The 12290-nt window shown below is 46.7% G+C and overlaps 1 protein-coding gene across 6 annotated transcripts in view; it reads right to left on the bottom strand.

The window, feature by feature from the left end:
• Positions 1 to 12290, bottom strand: part of LOC115089239 (pleckstrin homology domain-containing family A member 5-like) — a 249729-nt gene that overhangs the window by 17316 nt on the left and 220123 nt on the right. The gene's annotated exons all lie outside the window — the stretch shown is intronic.

The following is a 12290-nucleotide window of genomic DNA, read 5'->3' as shown; positions in this document are numbered from 1 at the left end:
CAGCGTACTTTTGTTTGCGCCTGGAGCGCAAACAAAAGTAGGCTGTTCGCGCTCGTCTGAAAATCTACCCCAGAGGGTTCCCTGCAAGGAGTCTTCGCATGTCTGTGTACCATGGTTGTCTTGGCCAGTCCGGGGCCCAAGCAGAACTAGTCCCCTGTGATGCGCTATCTTGTGGATGACTCTGCTCAATAGTGGCCACAGAGGGAAGGCGTACAGGTGGTCTTCCTCTGGCCAGGTATGGATGAGGGCATAGATTCCTAGGGATTTTGGCTCTCGTCTGCGGCTGAAGAACCTGGGAACTTGGGCACTGAGACAGATGGACAGTAGATCCGTGGTTGACAGCATCCATTCCCCTGGGTCTAGGCTCTCTCTGCTGAGAGAGTCTGCTGAGACGTTATCTTTTCCCGCGATGTGGGAGGCCGAGATCCCTTGTAGGTTTATTTCCACCCATGCCATGAGGGGGTCTATTTCCAAAGACACCTGCTGAATCTTGGTTCCTCCCTGGCGGTTGATATAAGCAACTGTTGTTGCGTTGTCCGCATTATCCTGATTGATTCTCCACGGAGTCTGTGGCTGAATCGCAGGGCAGGCACGCTAATCTGACTGCTTGTGCTTCCAGGCGATTTATGTTCCATTCCGCCTCTTTCTTGTTCCACTGTCCCTGGGCCGTCAGTTCCTGACAGTGGGCTCCCCACCCTCTCAGGCTCGCATCCGTAGTAAGCAATATCCAGTTCGGTGGGGATAGGCTTACTCCTCTGCTTAGGTGGTCTTCCTGTAGCCACCACTGGAGCTGGGTCCAAACTTCTGCTGGTAGTTGGAGGTGAATTGAGTAGTTCTGTGACAGTGGGTTCCATTGTGACAATAGGGAGCGCTGGAGCGGTCGCATATGGGCCCTTGCCCACGGAACGACCTCCAGGGTTGATGCCATGAGGCAGAGGTCTTGAAGGTAGTCCCATACCTTGGGGCGTGCATTGGTCATCGATTGTGCCATCAGTTTCCTCCTCGGAGGGGGGAGGAAGATTCTGTTCTGTTCGGTGTTGAACCGGGCCCCCAGGTACTCTAGTGACAGAGGGCTATAGACTGCTCTTGCTTGTATTCACGACCCACCTGAGCTTCTGCAGTAGACTCTTGACTCTGCTGGTCACCTGTCGGCTCTCCTCTGGAGATTTCGCCCTGATCAGCCAGTCGTCCAGGGAAGGATGTACCAGGATTCCTTTCTTTCTCAGCGCTGCTGCCACGACCACCATAATTTTGGTGAAGGTCCTGGGGCGGTTGCTAGGCCAAAGGGAAGTGCCTGGAACTGGTAATGGTGGCTCAGTATCGCAAAGCGCAGGAAGCGCTGGTGATCCTGATGGACTGGGATGTGAAGATAGGCTTCGGAGAGGTCCAGGGAGGTTAGGAACTCTCCTGGTTGTACTGCCATTATAACGGAGCGTAGAGTTTCCAGGTGGAAGTGTAGTACTCACAGACAATGGTTGACGTTCTTGAGATCCAGGATGGGCTGGAATGACCCTTGCTTCTTGGGAACGATAAAATAGATGGAATAGCACCCAGTATTTTGCTGGAGCGTGGGTACCGGAGTTATTGACTTCAGACTGAGTAGTCTTGTTAGTATGGTTTCTACTGCCAGTCTCGGAGTGGGAGTGGCAGGGTGATCTCAAATCTGTCTGGAGGGATTCTGCGGAATTCCAGAGAGTTCTTCTCGAATGATGTTTAGGACTCATTTGTCCACGTTATCTCGACCCATCTTTGGTAGAAGAGGGCTAGTCGACCCCCTATGTTTTCTTCCTGTGGATTGATCAGCCTCTTCTCATTGTGGGGCACAGCTGGAGCCTGCCCCTGGTGCTGCTCCTTTCTTGGTCTGTCTGTTCCGAAAGGACTGGGACCTTCCGGATGGGTGAGGTGTCTGGAACTGTGTGTTCCTGTAGGATCTAAAGCACTGCGATCCTTTGCCCTTGGCTCTTCTGGGGGAGGAATGCAGAGATCTTTTATTCCTATCTTCAGGTAGTCTAGGCACTGGAGATTCGCCCCATTTGTTGGCTAACTTCTCCAATTCACTTCCGAATAAGAGAGATCCTTTAAAAGGCATTCTCGTGAGATTTGCTTTAGATGCCACATCCGCAGACCAATTTCATAGCCTTAGTTGTCTTCTGGCTGCCACTACCGAGGCAACGGTAGTGGCAGCCAGAGGAAGGATGCTGCAGGTTCCATCAACTCTCCGATATGAGTTCCGGAGGTGTCAGTCTCTCTCAAGAGGAGCAAATAGGAACGTGCCACCAGTGTGCAGCAGGAAGCAATCTGCAGTGTCATTGCCGTTGCATGAAAGGCCTGCTTAAGGATGGATTCCAATCGTCTGTCCTGCGTGTCCTTCAGTGCCGCTCCTCCCTCAACGGGAATCGTTGTTCGCTTTGAGACGGCACAGACCATAGCGTCCACTTTCAGGAAACACAGGTGTTCCTTGGCCACAGGTTCCAGAGGGTATAGGGCTTCCAATGCCCGCCCCCCTTTGAAGCTGGCCTCCGGGGCACATTCCATTCCAGTTCAATCAGTTCCTGGATGGCTTCCATCGTTGGAAAGTAGCATGAGGGCCTTACGAAGGGACACCAAGATGGGGTTCTTCTTTGGTTCTGCCATAGGGTCTGTGCCCGGAATACCCAGCGTCTTTAGGGGCTGGGAAACAAGGGCAGGTAATTCGTCCTTGTGGGAAAAAAAATGAAGCATGGTTCGGTATGGTTCCATCCCTGGAGGGATTTCTCCTTCCTCCAGGGAGTCACTCATCATCTGAGGTGTCTGGATCTCTGTTAGGGAAGTTCTTGGTTAGGCGAGGCATATCTCGAATGATCCGAGCCGGACCGGGAGGATCTAGAGATCCCGGTAGGGGTTGAGCCTGGTGCGCAGCTGGGGCTGGTTGTGCCTGAACGAAGGCTTTCAGCCCTTTGAAAAATTCCACCCAGGAGAAGGTCCCTGGGTCCATGTTGATCCCAGGGAAAGGTGGAGTAGAGGCCCCAGAGGTGCCCTCCTGAGGGGCGGATGTGCCGGAGATACATAGGTCCGGGGAGCAATTGTCAGTAGTTCCAGACTCTTCTCCCGACAGTAGGGGTCTGGGTTTTGGTTCTCCCTGGGCTTCGCAGTGCTGGCATAGGCAGGACTCTAATTCAGGCTGCGTGGCTCTTATGTGGCAGGTTGTACAAAGGGAGTGACCCTTGGCCTTCTTGGGTGGCGGTACCATCGTTTTCCACGAGTTTGTGCGCTTGGCTGCCCTCAAAAACCAGTTTGTGTGCGTGGTTATGCACCCAGGTGTGCTTAGCTGTGTATGCACGGGGTGTGCTCAGTTGCGCGCACGTCTCAGTTTGTGCACAGCCCTATATTGGGCGTGCGCAAGTTAGGCGCATCGGCCGCCCGGTCTGCCCCGCGCATACCACCGGTCGAGGAGGGAATATGGCGCCGACGACACTGCTCGCAGATTGGCGCCCCCTGATGGTCTCCACTTGTGTGGACCCTTGCACCGGATCGGGGCCTAGCCCAAGCTGGGCTGCTCAACCCGATCGGTGTCCCTTTAAACCTCACTGGAAGAAACGCTCGGTACGGCTATCCGAGCTCTGGAGACTGGAGACCTCAATTAAAAGATTTTTACCTTACCTGGTCTCGGCGTTTACCGGTCGCGTGCCGGGCAGTCTCCATCTGCGGGGGGGAGAGGGGAATACCTTCACCGTCGTGCTCGATTGTGCACCCGCTGCCTTTCATCCATCCTGGGGGTTAAGTCCACGCCGGGAACCAGCTACTGGACCAAGGCTTACCTCTGAGGGATCTCGGAAATCATCTCAGGAATTCTCAACTGGGGGAGGGACCCTTAGGTTTCACCGCAGGAGAGCGGGGCTCGATCTTCTTAAAGGTAAATTTCTTTCTTCTTTGCTGTAAATGTTAACACTATTCTAGTATGTGGTATAGTGTCCGCATCTGCTAGGAGACGGAGAGATACTGAGGAAGTGAGGACAGTGCAGGGATATATGTACCCAGGATAACGTCAGCTTTGAAATCTGACTCTGTCTCCCATCTGCTAGCAGAAGAGCACAATACCCATTGGTCCCGAGTCCATCTGGCTACACGCTAGGAAATTGCCATTTGTATGCTCAGTCTTCCAGTTTTGCAAGGTCTTCCTGCAATTTCTCACAATCCTCTTGTGATTTAACAATTCTGAATAATGTTGTCTCATCAGCAATTTTCATCATTTCCAGGTGATTTATAAATATATTAAAAAGCATTGGTCCCAGAACAGATCCCTGGGCCACTCCACTATTCACTTTCTCCATTTGGAAAATTTACCATTTTATCCTACTCTGTTTTCTATCTTTTAACCAGCTGGCAATCCACAAGAGCACACTGCCACCTATCCCATTACTTTTTAATTTCTTAAGAAGTCTCTCATGAGGGACTTTGTCAAATACTTTCTGGAAATCCAGATATACTATATCAACTCGCTCACCTTTATCCATGTTTATTTATGCCCTCAAAAAAAATGTAGCAAATTTGTGAGGCAAGAATTCCCTTGGCTAAATCCAGGTTGGCATTTTCCCATTAAACTATGCCTATCTATATGTTCACCAATTTTGTTCTTTGATAATTTCTACCATTTTCCCTGGCACAGATGTCAGACTCACTGGTCTGTAGTTTCCTGGATCACCCCTTAATCCCTTTTTAAAAACTGGTGTTACATTGGCAACCCTCCAGTCTTTCAGGCACCATAGACTATGTTAATGATAGTTTACAAATGTCCAATAGCAGGACTGCAATCTCATTTCTCAGTTGTTTCAGTACTATGAAATCTATACCATCTGGTCCAGGTGATTAACTACTCTTTAGTTTGTCAATTTGTCCTTGTACATCTTTGAGGTTCACGGAGATTTGTTTTATATCTTCTGCATCATCACCTTTAAATATCATTTCTGGCATGGGTATATCTCTCTTACATCTTCCTCAATGAACACTGAAGCAAAGAATTCATTTAAGGGTAGATTTTTACAAAATACGAGCATGAGTAGGAACTTTACTTTTCTAGCAAGCCCTGATTTTACATTCACCTAGTCAATACTGGGGTAATTGAAATCACCTATTATTATTGTGCTGCTGATTGCTTCCCTAATTTATTTTAGCATTTCATTATCTGTCTGTTCATTCTGGCCAGGTGGACGGTAATACATCCCACTTTTTATTCTCCTTACCACACTTTTATAAGCCCCTTGTACATAAGTTACTACCTTTTGTATATAAGTTACTACCAATCCTCTTGCTACACCATAGCAAGAGATGTTAGTTGCTTTCTCCACTTTATCTTTCCACTCTGCAAGTTTCCTGTTGCAATTACCTGTTCCCCCCGTTCATTGTATTTTTCCATCTTTTAGTTACAATGTAAACTGGTATGATGTTTGCACATTAATGTTGGTATATAAAAAATTTCAAATAAAATAAAATACTCATCTTTCCAAAAAAAAAAAAAAAAGACTACTGTTAATTCCATCTTACTTACGTCCTTTACAAATTTAGCAAAACGCTGCAGCATGCGTGCTAACAGGTAAAACAAATTGATCACATAATGCCCATTTTCATTTCACTCCACTGGCTACCAATGAAACAATGAATTGAATATAAGGTACTATATGTTTATTACATAAAATCATCCATGGCGAGCAAACTGACTGGTTAAATACAGCGATACGTTTACATGTCCCACAGAGAAACCTTAGATCTGCAGGAAAAGGTCTTCTAACTCTTCCTTCAGTAAGACCTGCTCATCTTAGTGATGTTACAGCAAAAGCCATATCCCCTCGCTGATCCCAAAATCTGGAATCTTCTACCATCATCACTACAAACACAAGTTGATTTAAAATTATTTCAGTCAGCCCTTAAGACCTGGCTATTTATGAGGAAATAGTTCTTTCTGCTCTCTTTGATGTGCCACTATGTATTTTTAATGTTCATTTTTATTCTTTTATTATCTTGCTTTTTTCCCTTGCCACTATGACTTGTTTTCAATTTTAATTTTTGCTATTATGTATCTCTAATTGATTGTAACTTATTTTCATCATGTTTCCTTGCTTGATTTTGATTTTATTTGTAAACTGTTGTGATGGTTCACCCCGAATGACAGCATATAAAACTAATAAATAAAATACATGTTTTTTTGTTTGTATTAACAACCTGCTTAACAAATGATTGGGATAATTTTGAATCTTTATCCTTTTTAGACACCTGATCCACTTTGACATTTATTGCACTCTCTCCACTGGATGCCCTAATTTCCCTGTTCTCTTAGTATCTCTTCAAAGATGCATCATTCTGAACCATACGCTTCTGACAGACTGTCAGTTTTCCCCCATCAAGTTTAAAAGCTATGCCTTCTCATTTTTAAATGATAGTGCCAGCAGTCTTGTTCCCTTCTGGTTAAGGTGGAACTCATCCTTTTGGAAAAGGTCCCCCCTTCCCCAAATCAATGTCCAGTTCCTAACAAACCTAAAACTCTCTTCCCTGTACCACATATTCTCATCCATGCATTGAGAGACTATGGAGCTTCACCTGCCTCCGAGGTTTGTGTATGAGAGAGACAGCATGTGTGTATGAGAGATGCTACCCTGGAGGTTCTGGATTTCTACTTTCTACCTAAAACCCTAAATTTAACTTCCAGAACCTTTCCCTCCTGCCTTTTCCGTGTCATTGGAAGCCACATGAACCAAGGCAGCCAGCTCCTACCCAGTACTATCTAAAATACAATGTATGTGATGCGTGCGGTCCGCCACCTTCGCACCAGGCAGGCAAGTTATCAAGCGATCTTCACGTCCACCAGCCACCCAGCTATCAATCTTCCTAATAACTGGATCAGCAACTCTAATGAAAGTCCCAACCCTTTCCTCCTGGGCAGGTGCTCCTGGAGTTCTATCCTCGGTGTAAGAGGATACTACATCACCTTGAGTGCACTTCCTAGCTACAGGATTGCTTCCTGCCTCATCAAGGTGATGCTCTTCTTCCAGATGACCTTTCTCTTCCAAGGCAGCACAGGGGCTGACAGATTGGAGGTGGGACTTCTCTATTATGTCCTTGAAGGTCTCTTCCATATATCTCCCTGTCTCTTAGTTCCTCCAGAGATCGAACTTGTTCTCTGAAGGCTAGGAGCTCTTTACATCTCGTGCACACATGCAACCTCTTACCAGCTGGGAGATAATCATATATGTGGCACTCAGTGAAAAAGACTGGAAAACCTTCCTCTCATTGCTGGACTACTTTCTGCCCTTAATTTTGTTGATTTGTTATCAAGTTAAAATTTATAAGAGAGAAGGTATATAAAGCTAATCTAAATACTTTTAGTCTATTGCTTTAATATTTGTCTGACATTGACCCTTAAAACACTACAATTGATCATTAATTACCTACCTTAACTCTTGTTTTGAATTAAATGCTTTCTGTTTAAAATCTGTAGTAAATTTATAATAAGGAAGTTTGAGATGCGTGCTTCCGGTCCTCTTATGCTGCAAGGGGTGTGGGGCCTCTGGAAGCTGGGGCTGTGGAACATGAAACTTGGAATCACTCATGGTGACTTCTGGAGTCCTCTCCCGGGGACTGCTGGGATGTCTTAGTATACGTTTTAGGAACTGGTAGATGATTTGATCCATTGTGCACTGAAATAATTCTGTCTGAAGCCCACTGTGGGCAAGAGAAAGTGATTATCTTAAGTACGTTGTTATTGTTCGGTGTGGTTGTGGATCCCTGGGTCATAGTGAGAGCTGACTCAACCCACAGGGAGGAGCCCTGTGGGGACTCACTATGACAGGCTCTAGCCTTAATAGATAGACAACAGTAATAGATTGTATTAATCAAGAACGTAGGTATCTCACTAGATGGGTATGTACTCAGTCTGGAGTGAAGTGGTGCGAAGCTGGTCCTCCTGGTAGTGGTCCGCAGAGTGGGGTATGCCAGGGCAGTCCCTCTGGAGTGGAGACGCTTCTAGATGTGATCCGGTAATGGCCCGCAGCGCGTGTTACACCATGAATCAGTTGGAGGAGAGAGAGAAGCACTCGTAACAGAGGAGCAGAGAAGACTAAGGCACTCACTTGTTAGACATGAGGCAGGCAACAGAGAGCGCTCGGTAGTGGCCCAAGGAACGGGATACACTGGAGGTCTTGACACCAAGGTGGTAGATGATGGTACTCACAGACCGAAGTAGTTGATACCTGTAGAATAGATGGCCCTCCGAGGAGCGGATAGCCAGAGCACACTAGGCCCCCAAGGAGCGGATACCTTACATCCAAACTCAGTAGTCAGCACGAGTACTGCGAAGCGCAGAGAAGATCTCCATAGGAGTGTAATCAGGCAAGACGGAAGTCCTTGCTAACTCGCTGGATGGTAGGAAGCGTAGGGTTTAAATACCTCTTGGTGGGTGACATCAAAGGTGGGAACGCCCCAGAGATTCCCCACTTGATGGGAACAAGAAGGAGGCAGATGCGAGCGCACCCTAGGTAACTCAGTCATCAAGATAGCATCCGGGATCACCCACGCCATCCCAGGGATGCTGGGAAGAGCGGTGTTTGCAGGCTAAGGCTGAAATGTGACTTGAAATCACTGGAGCAGGCAAAAGAGAGGTGAGAAACAGAGGGCACAGCCGTCAGCGACCGATGGCACAACATACGTTTTGATTCCGATTCCAAGTTCCAGGTAACTTCAAATGAATGCACCTTTTCACAAAGTAAAATTGATTTGATTTGAATTGAAGGGATTTGCTTTATTCAATTGTGGCAAGGTAAAGGCATACCAAGTACAAGCAACTTAGACTTCCCTGGCACATCTTCACTCAGCTTCCATTCAGAAAATCAGTAAAGTATCTAAGTGGTCCCCTATCCACTCCTTTGTTAAACATTACTGTCTCAAAGACAACTCTCATAAAGAGGGTTTCTTTGGCCAGGCAGTAATTAAACGCTGTTTAACTAGATGCTTTGATTCTCCCTCCATCCTCATTACTGGGTTGCCATGCTTCTGTTACTTCTCAAACAAGTCAAATATTCCTTACAACCCTTAGCTTTGGAATCCCCACTTGTGTGGTTGAATTAAGTCCTACTTGTCCACAGAGAAAGCAAATTACTTACCTGTAAGAGATGTTCTCTGTGAACAGCAAGACAATTCATCTATACAATCTTACCCTCCTCTCTGAGTGTTGAAGTTTAGTTTGTGGAATGACTGAGGAGACTTGCATGTGTATCATGTTACCGACCTCAACGGCTTGCACTGTGGCCAGATCTCAGTACCTCTTTGTCCCGGCCCCAGTGTGGCAACCTGTGCTCCCCCCTGCGGCTTACCAGCATGGCTCCCAGCATCCTGGCTCTGCTCTGCATCCTACAACTGACTAAGGACATGTCCAGTAATTATCGAGCTTTATAGGGCCTGTAGGAAGGCCTGTGGTGCAGTTTGATGATATAAGCACTTTCTAAGTATCTGAGGAAGTCAGTTCACTTCACACTTGCATAAGCAACATGTCCTGTTATCCGTGAACGCATTTTTGCTTTGACCTGGACTGTTCTGACCTCACTCTGCTTGCCATCTGCCCCGATCTTGGCTTGGTACTCTCCTCACCTGACCTAACCCTTCCCTACCTATCTGCTTTGCTTCATTGGTTCTGTGCACTACCATATTCTGCAAGCTGCCAACTGTGGGAGCCAGATGTGCTTGCAGATCAGGCAGCACCTAATGGTCAAAAGAGTTCACACACCTCAGCCTGTGATAGGCCTGAAGAGCCTGGAGGAGAAGCTGGAGGACTAACCCCATTACAGGGTTATGGCAGCAGCATGGAAAAATCCAAGCATGCTCAGAAAGCTTCTAGGTCTTTCTGAGGTCTGAAAATGCACATCCGCGTAGGCGTCATCAGATGAGGTTATCTACTTATATGGATGAATTGTCTTGCTGTCTATGGAGAACACATGTTACAAGTGAACAGAAGAACATAAGAACTTGCCATACTGGGTCAGACCAAGGGTCCATCAAGCCCAGCATCCTGTTTCCAACAGAGGCCATTCCAGGCCATAAGAACCTGGCAAGTATCCAAAAACAACTTTGCTTTCCCTAGTCTGCTTTATGGGGCTTTTTCAGATCTCTCTTAAATCCCGGTATGCTAGTCGCCTTGACCACCTCCTCTGCAACAGATTCTGCAGCTTGATAGTGCACCTAGTGAAAAAGTGGTTTCTATGATTTGTTTTAAATCTGCTAGCTCTTAGGGGCGGATTTTAAGAGCCCTGCTCGCGTAAATCCGCCCGGATTTACGCAAGCAGGGCCTTGCGAGCCAGCGCGCCTATTTTCCATAGGCCTGCTGGCGCGCGCAGAGCCCCGGGACTCGCGTAAGTCCCGGGGTTTTGAGTCAGGGGCGTGTCGGGGGCGGGGCCGATCGACGCGACGTTTTGGGGGCGGGACGCGGCGTGGCCGCGCCCTCCGGAACTGCCCCCGGGTCGCGTCTCGGCGCACCAGTGGCCCGCTGGCGCGCATGGATTTACGTCTCCCTCCGGGAGGCGTAAATCCATAGACAAAGGTGGGGGGGGGGGTTAGATAGGGCCGGGAGGGTGGGTTAGGTAGAGGAAGGGAGGGGAAGGTGAAGGGAGGGCGAGAGAGAGTTCCCTCCGAGGCCGCTCCGATTTCGGAGCGGCCTCGGAGGGAACAGAGGCAGGCTGCGCGGCTCGGCGCGCGCCGGCTGCCCAAAATCGGCAGCCTTGCGCGCGCCGATCCTGGATTTTAGCGGCTAAGCGCGTATCTACTAAAATCCAGCGCACTTTTGTTTGCGACTGGTGCGCCAACAAAAATACGCGAACGCGCAGTTTTTTAAAATCTACCCCTTAGTTTTCATTGTGCGTGCCCTTGTATTGAGTATTATTTGAAAGGGTAAATAACTGTCCTTTACCAGTTCCACCCAACTCATGATTTTATAAATTTCTATCATGTCTTCTCTCAGCAGTCTCTTTCCCAAATTGAAGAGTCCTAAACTGTGTGGCCTCTCTTCATAGTAGAGCTGTTCCATCCCCTTTATCATTTTTGTTGCCTCTCTCTGCACTTTTTCTAATTCCACTGTCTTTTTTGTTATGTGGCAACCAGAAAAGAAATAATTTGCAAGGTACAATTACCATGGATCGATAGAAGTAATATATTTTCCATTCCTTTTTGGATGATTCCAAACTGTCTATTTGCTTTTTTTTAACCACTGATGCATCCTGAGCCGAGGATTTCAATGTATTGTCCACAAAGACTCCAAGGTTCTTTTCCTAGATGGTGACTCCTAATATGGATTCCAGCATTGTACACCCGTCATTGGGATTATTTTTCCCAATGTGCATCAATTTGTACATTCAATTTCATCTGCCATTCAGATGCCCAGTTTCCTAGTCCTGCAAGGTTCTTCTGAGGCACCGTACAATTTTAACAATTTGGAATTATTGTTTGACATCTGCAAACTTGATCAACTCACACGTTCTTTTTCCACTTAATATGTTAAACAGCATAGGTCCCTGAATAGATCCCTGTGGCACTCCACTAGTGACCTTTTGTCATTTGGGAAACTGACCATTTAGTTCTAACCACTGCTCTTGCCTTTTAACCAGTTACCAATCCACAATAGGAGACAGTCTCCTATCCATGACTTTGTAATTTCCCAAGTTGCCTCTAACAGGGGACTTTGTCAAATGCCTTCTGATAATCCAGGTATATTATGTTGACCGGTTCACCCTTATACCTTTAAAGAATTCTAACAGATTGATAAGGCATGACTTCCCTTTGCTAAAAAATCATGTTGGCTTTTCCCCATTAAGCCATGCCTATCCATTTGCCAGTAATTTTGTTCTTATTATAGTTTCTAACATTTGTCCAGCACAGACATCAGATTTATTGGTCTTCAGTTTTCTGGATCACCTCTTAGACCCTTATTAATATTGTATTGGCTGCCCTCCAGTCTTCACATAGAATGGCAGATTTTATGAATGCTAGGCCATGGGATAATGAAGCCTATAAATATTTCAAATTTAATTAATTAATAATATGGTTCCAGATTACCAGTTACCAATCTGCAGTAGGATACTGCCTTCTATCCCATGACTTTTTAAATCTGCAGTGTCATCTCTCATGGGGACTTTGTCAGACACCTTCTGAAAATCCAAAAATCTCTCTGAAAATTCTTCTTCCCAAGTATCTTTATAGCAGTGCATCCCAGGAGGGAAGAGACCTGTGTTTCACTGCATGATGTTAAAGGCTCCAGTTATTTATTTTAACATGGGGGC

Source organism: Rhinatrema bivittatum, chromosome 4 (assembly GCF_901001135.1).
Source record: "Rhinatrema bivittatum chromosome 4, aRhiBiv1.1, whole genome shotgun sequence".
Taxonomy (NCBI): domain Eukaryota; kingdom Metazoa; phylum Chordata; class Amphibia; order Gymnophiona; family Rhinatrematidae; genus Rhinatrema; species Rhinatrema bivittatum.
This window is presented reverse-complemented; position numbering and strand designations above follow the sequence as displayed.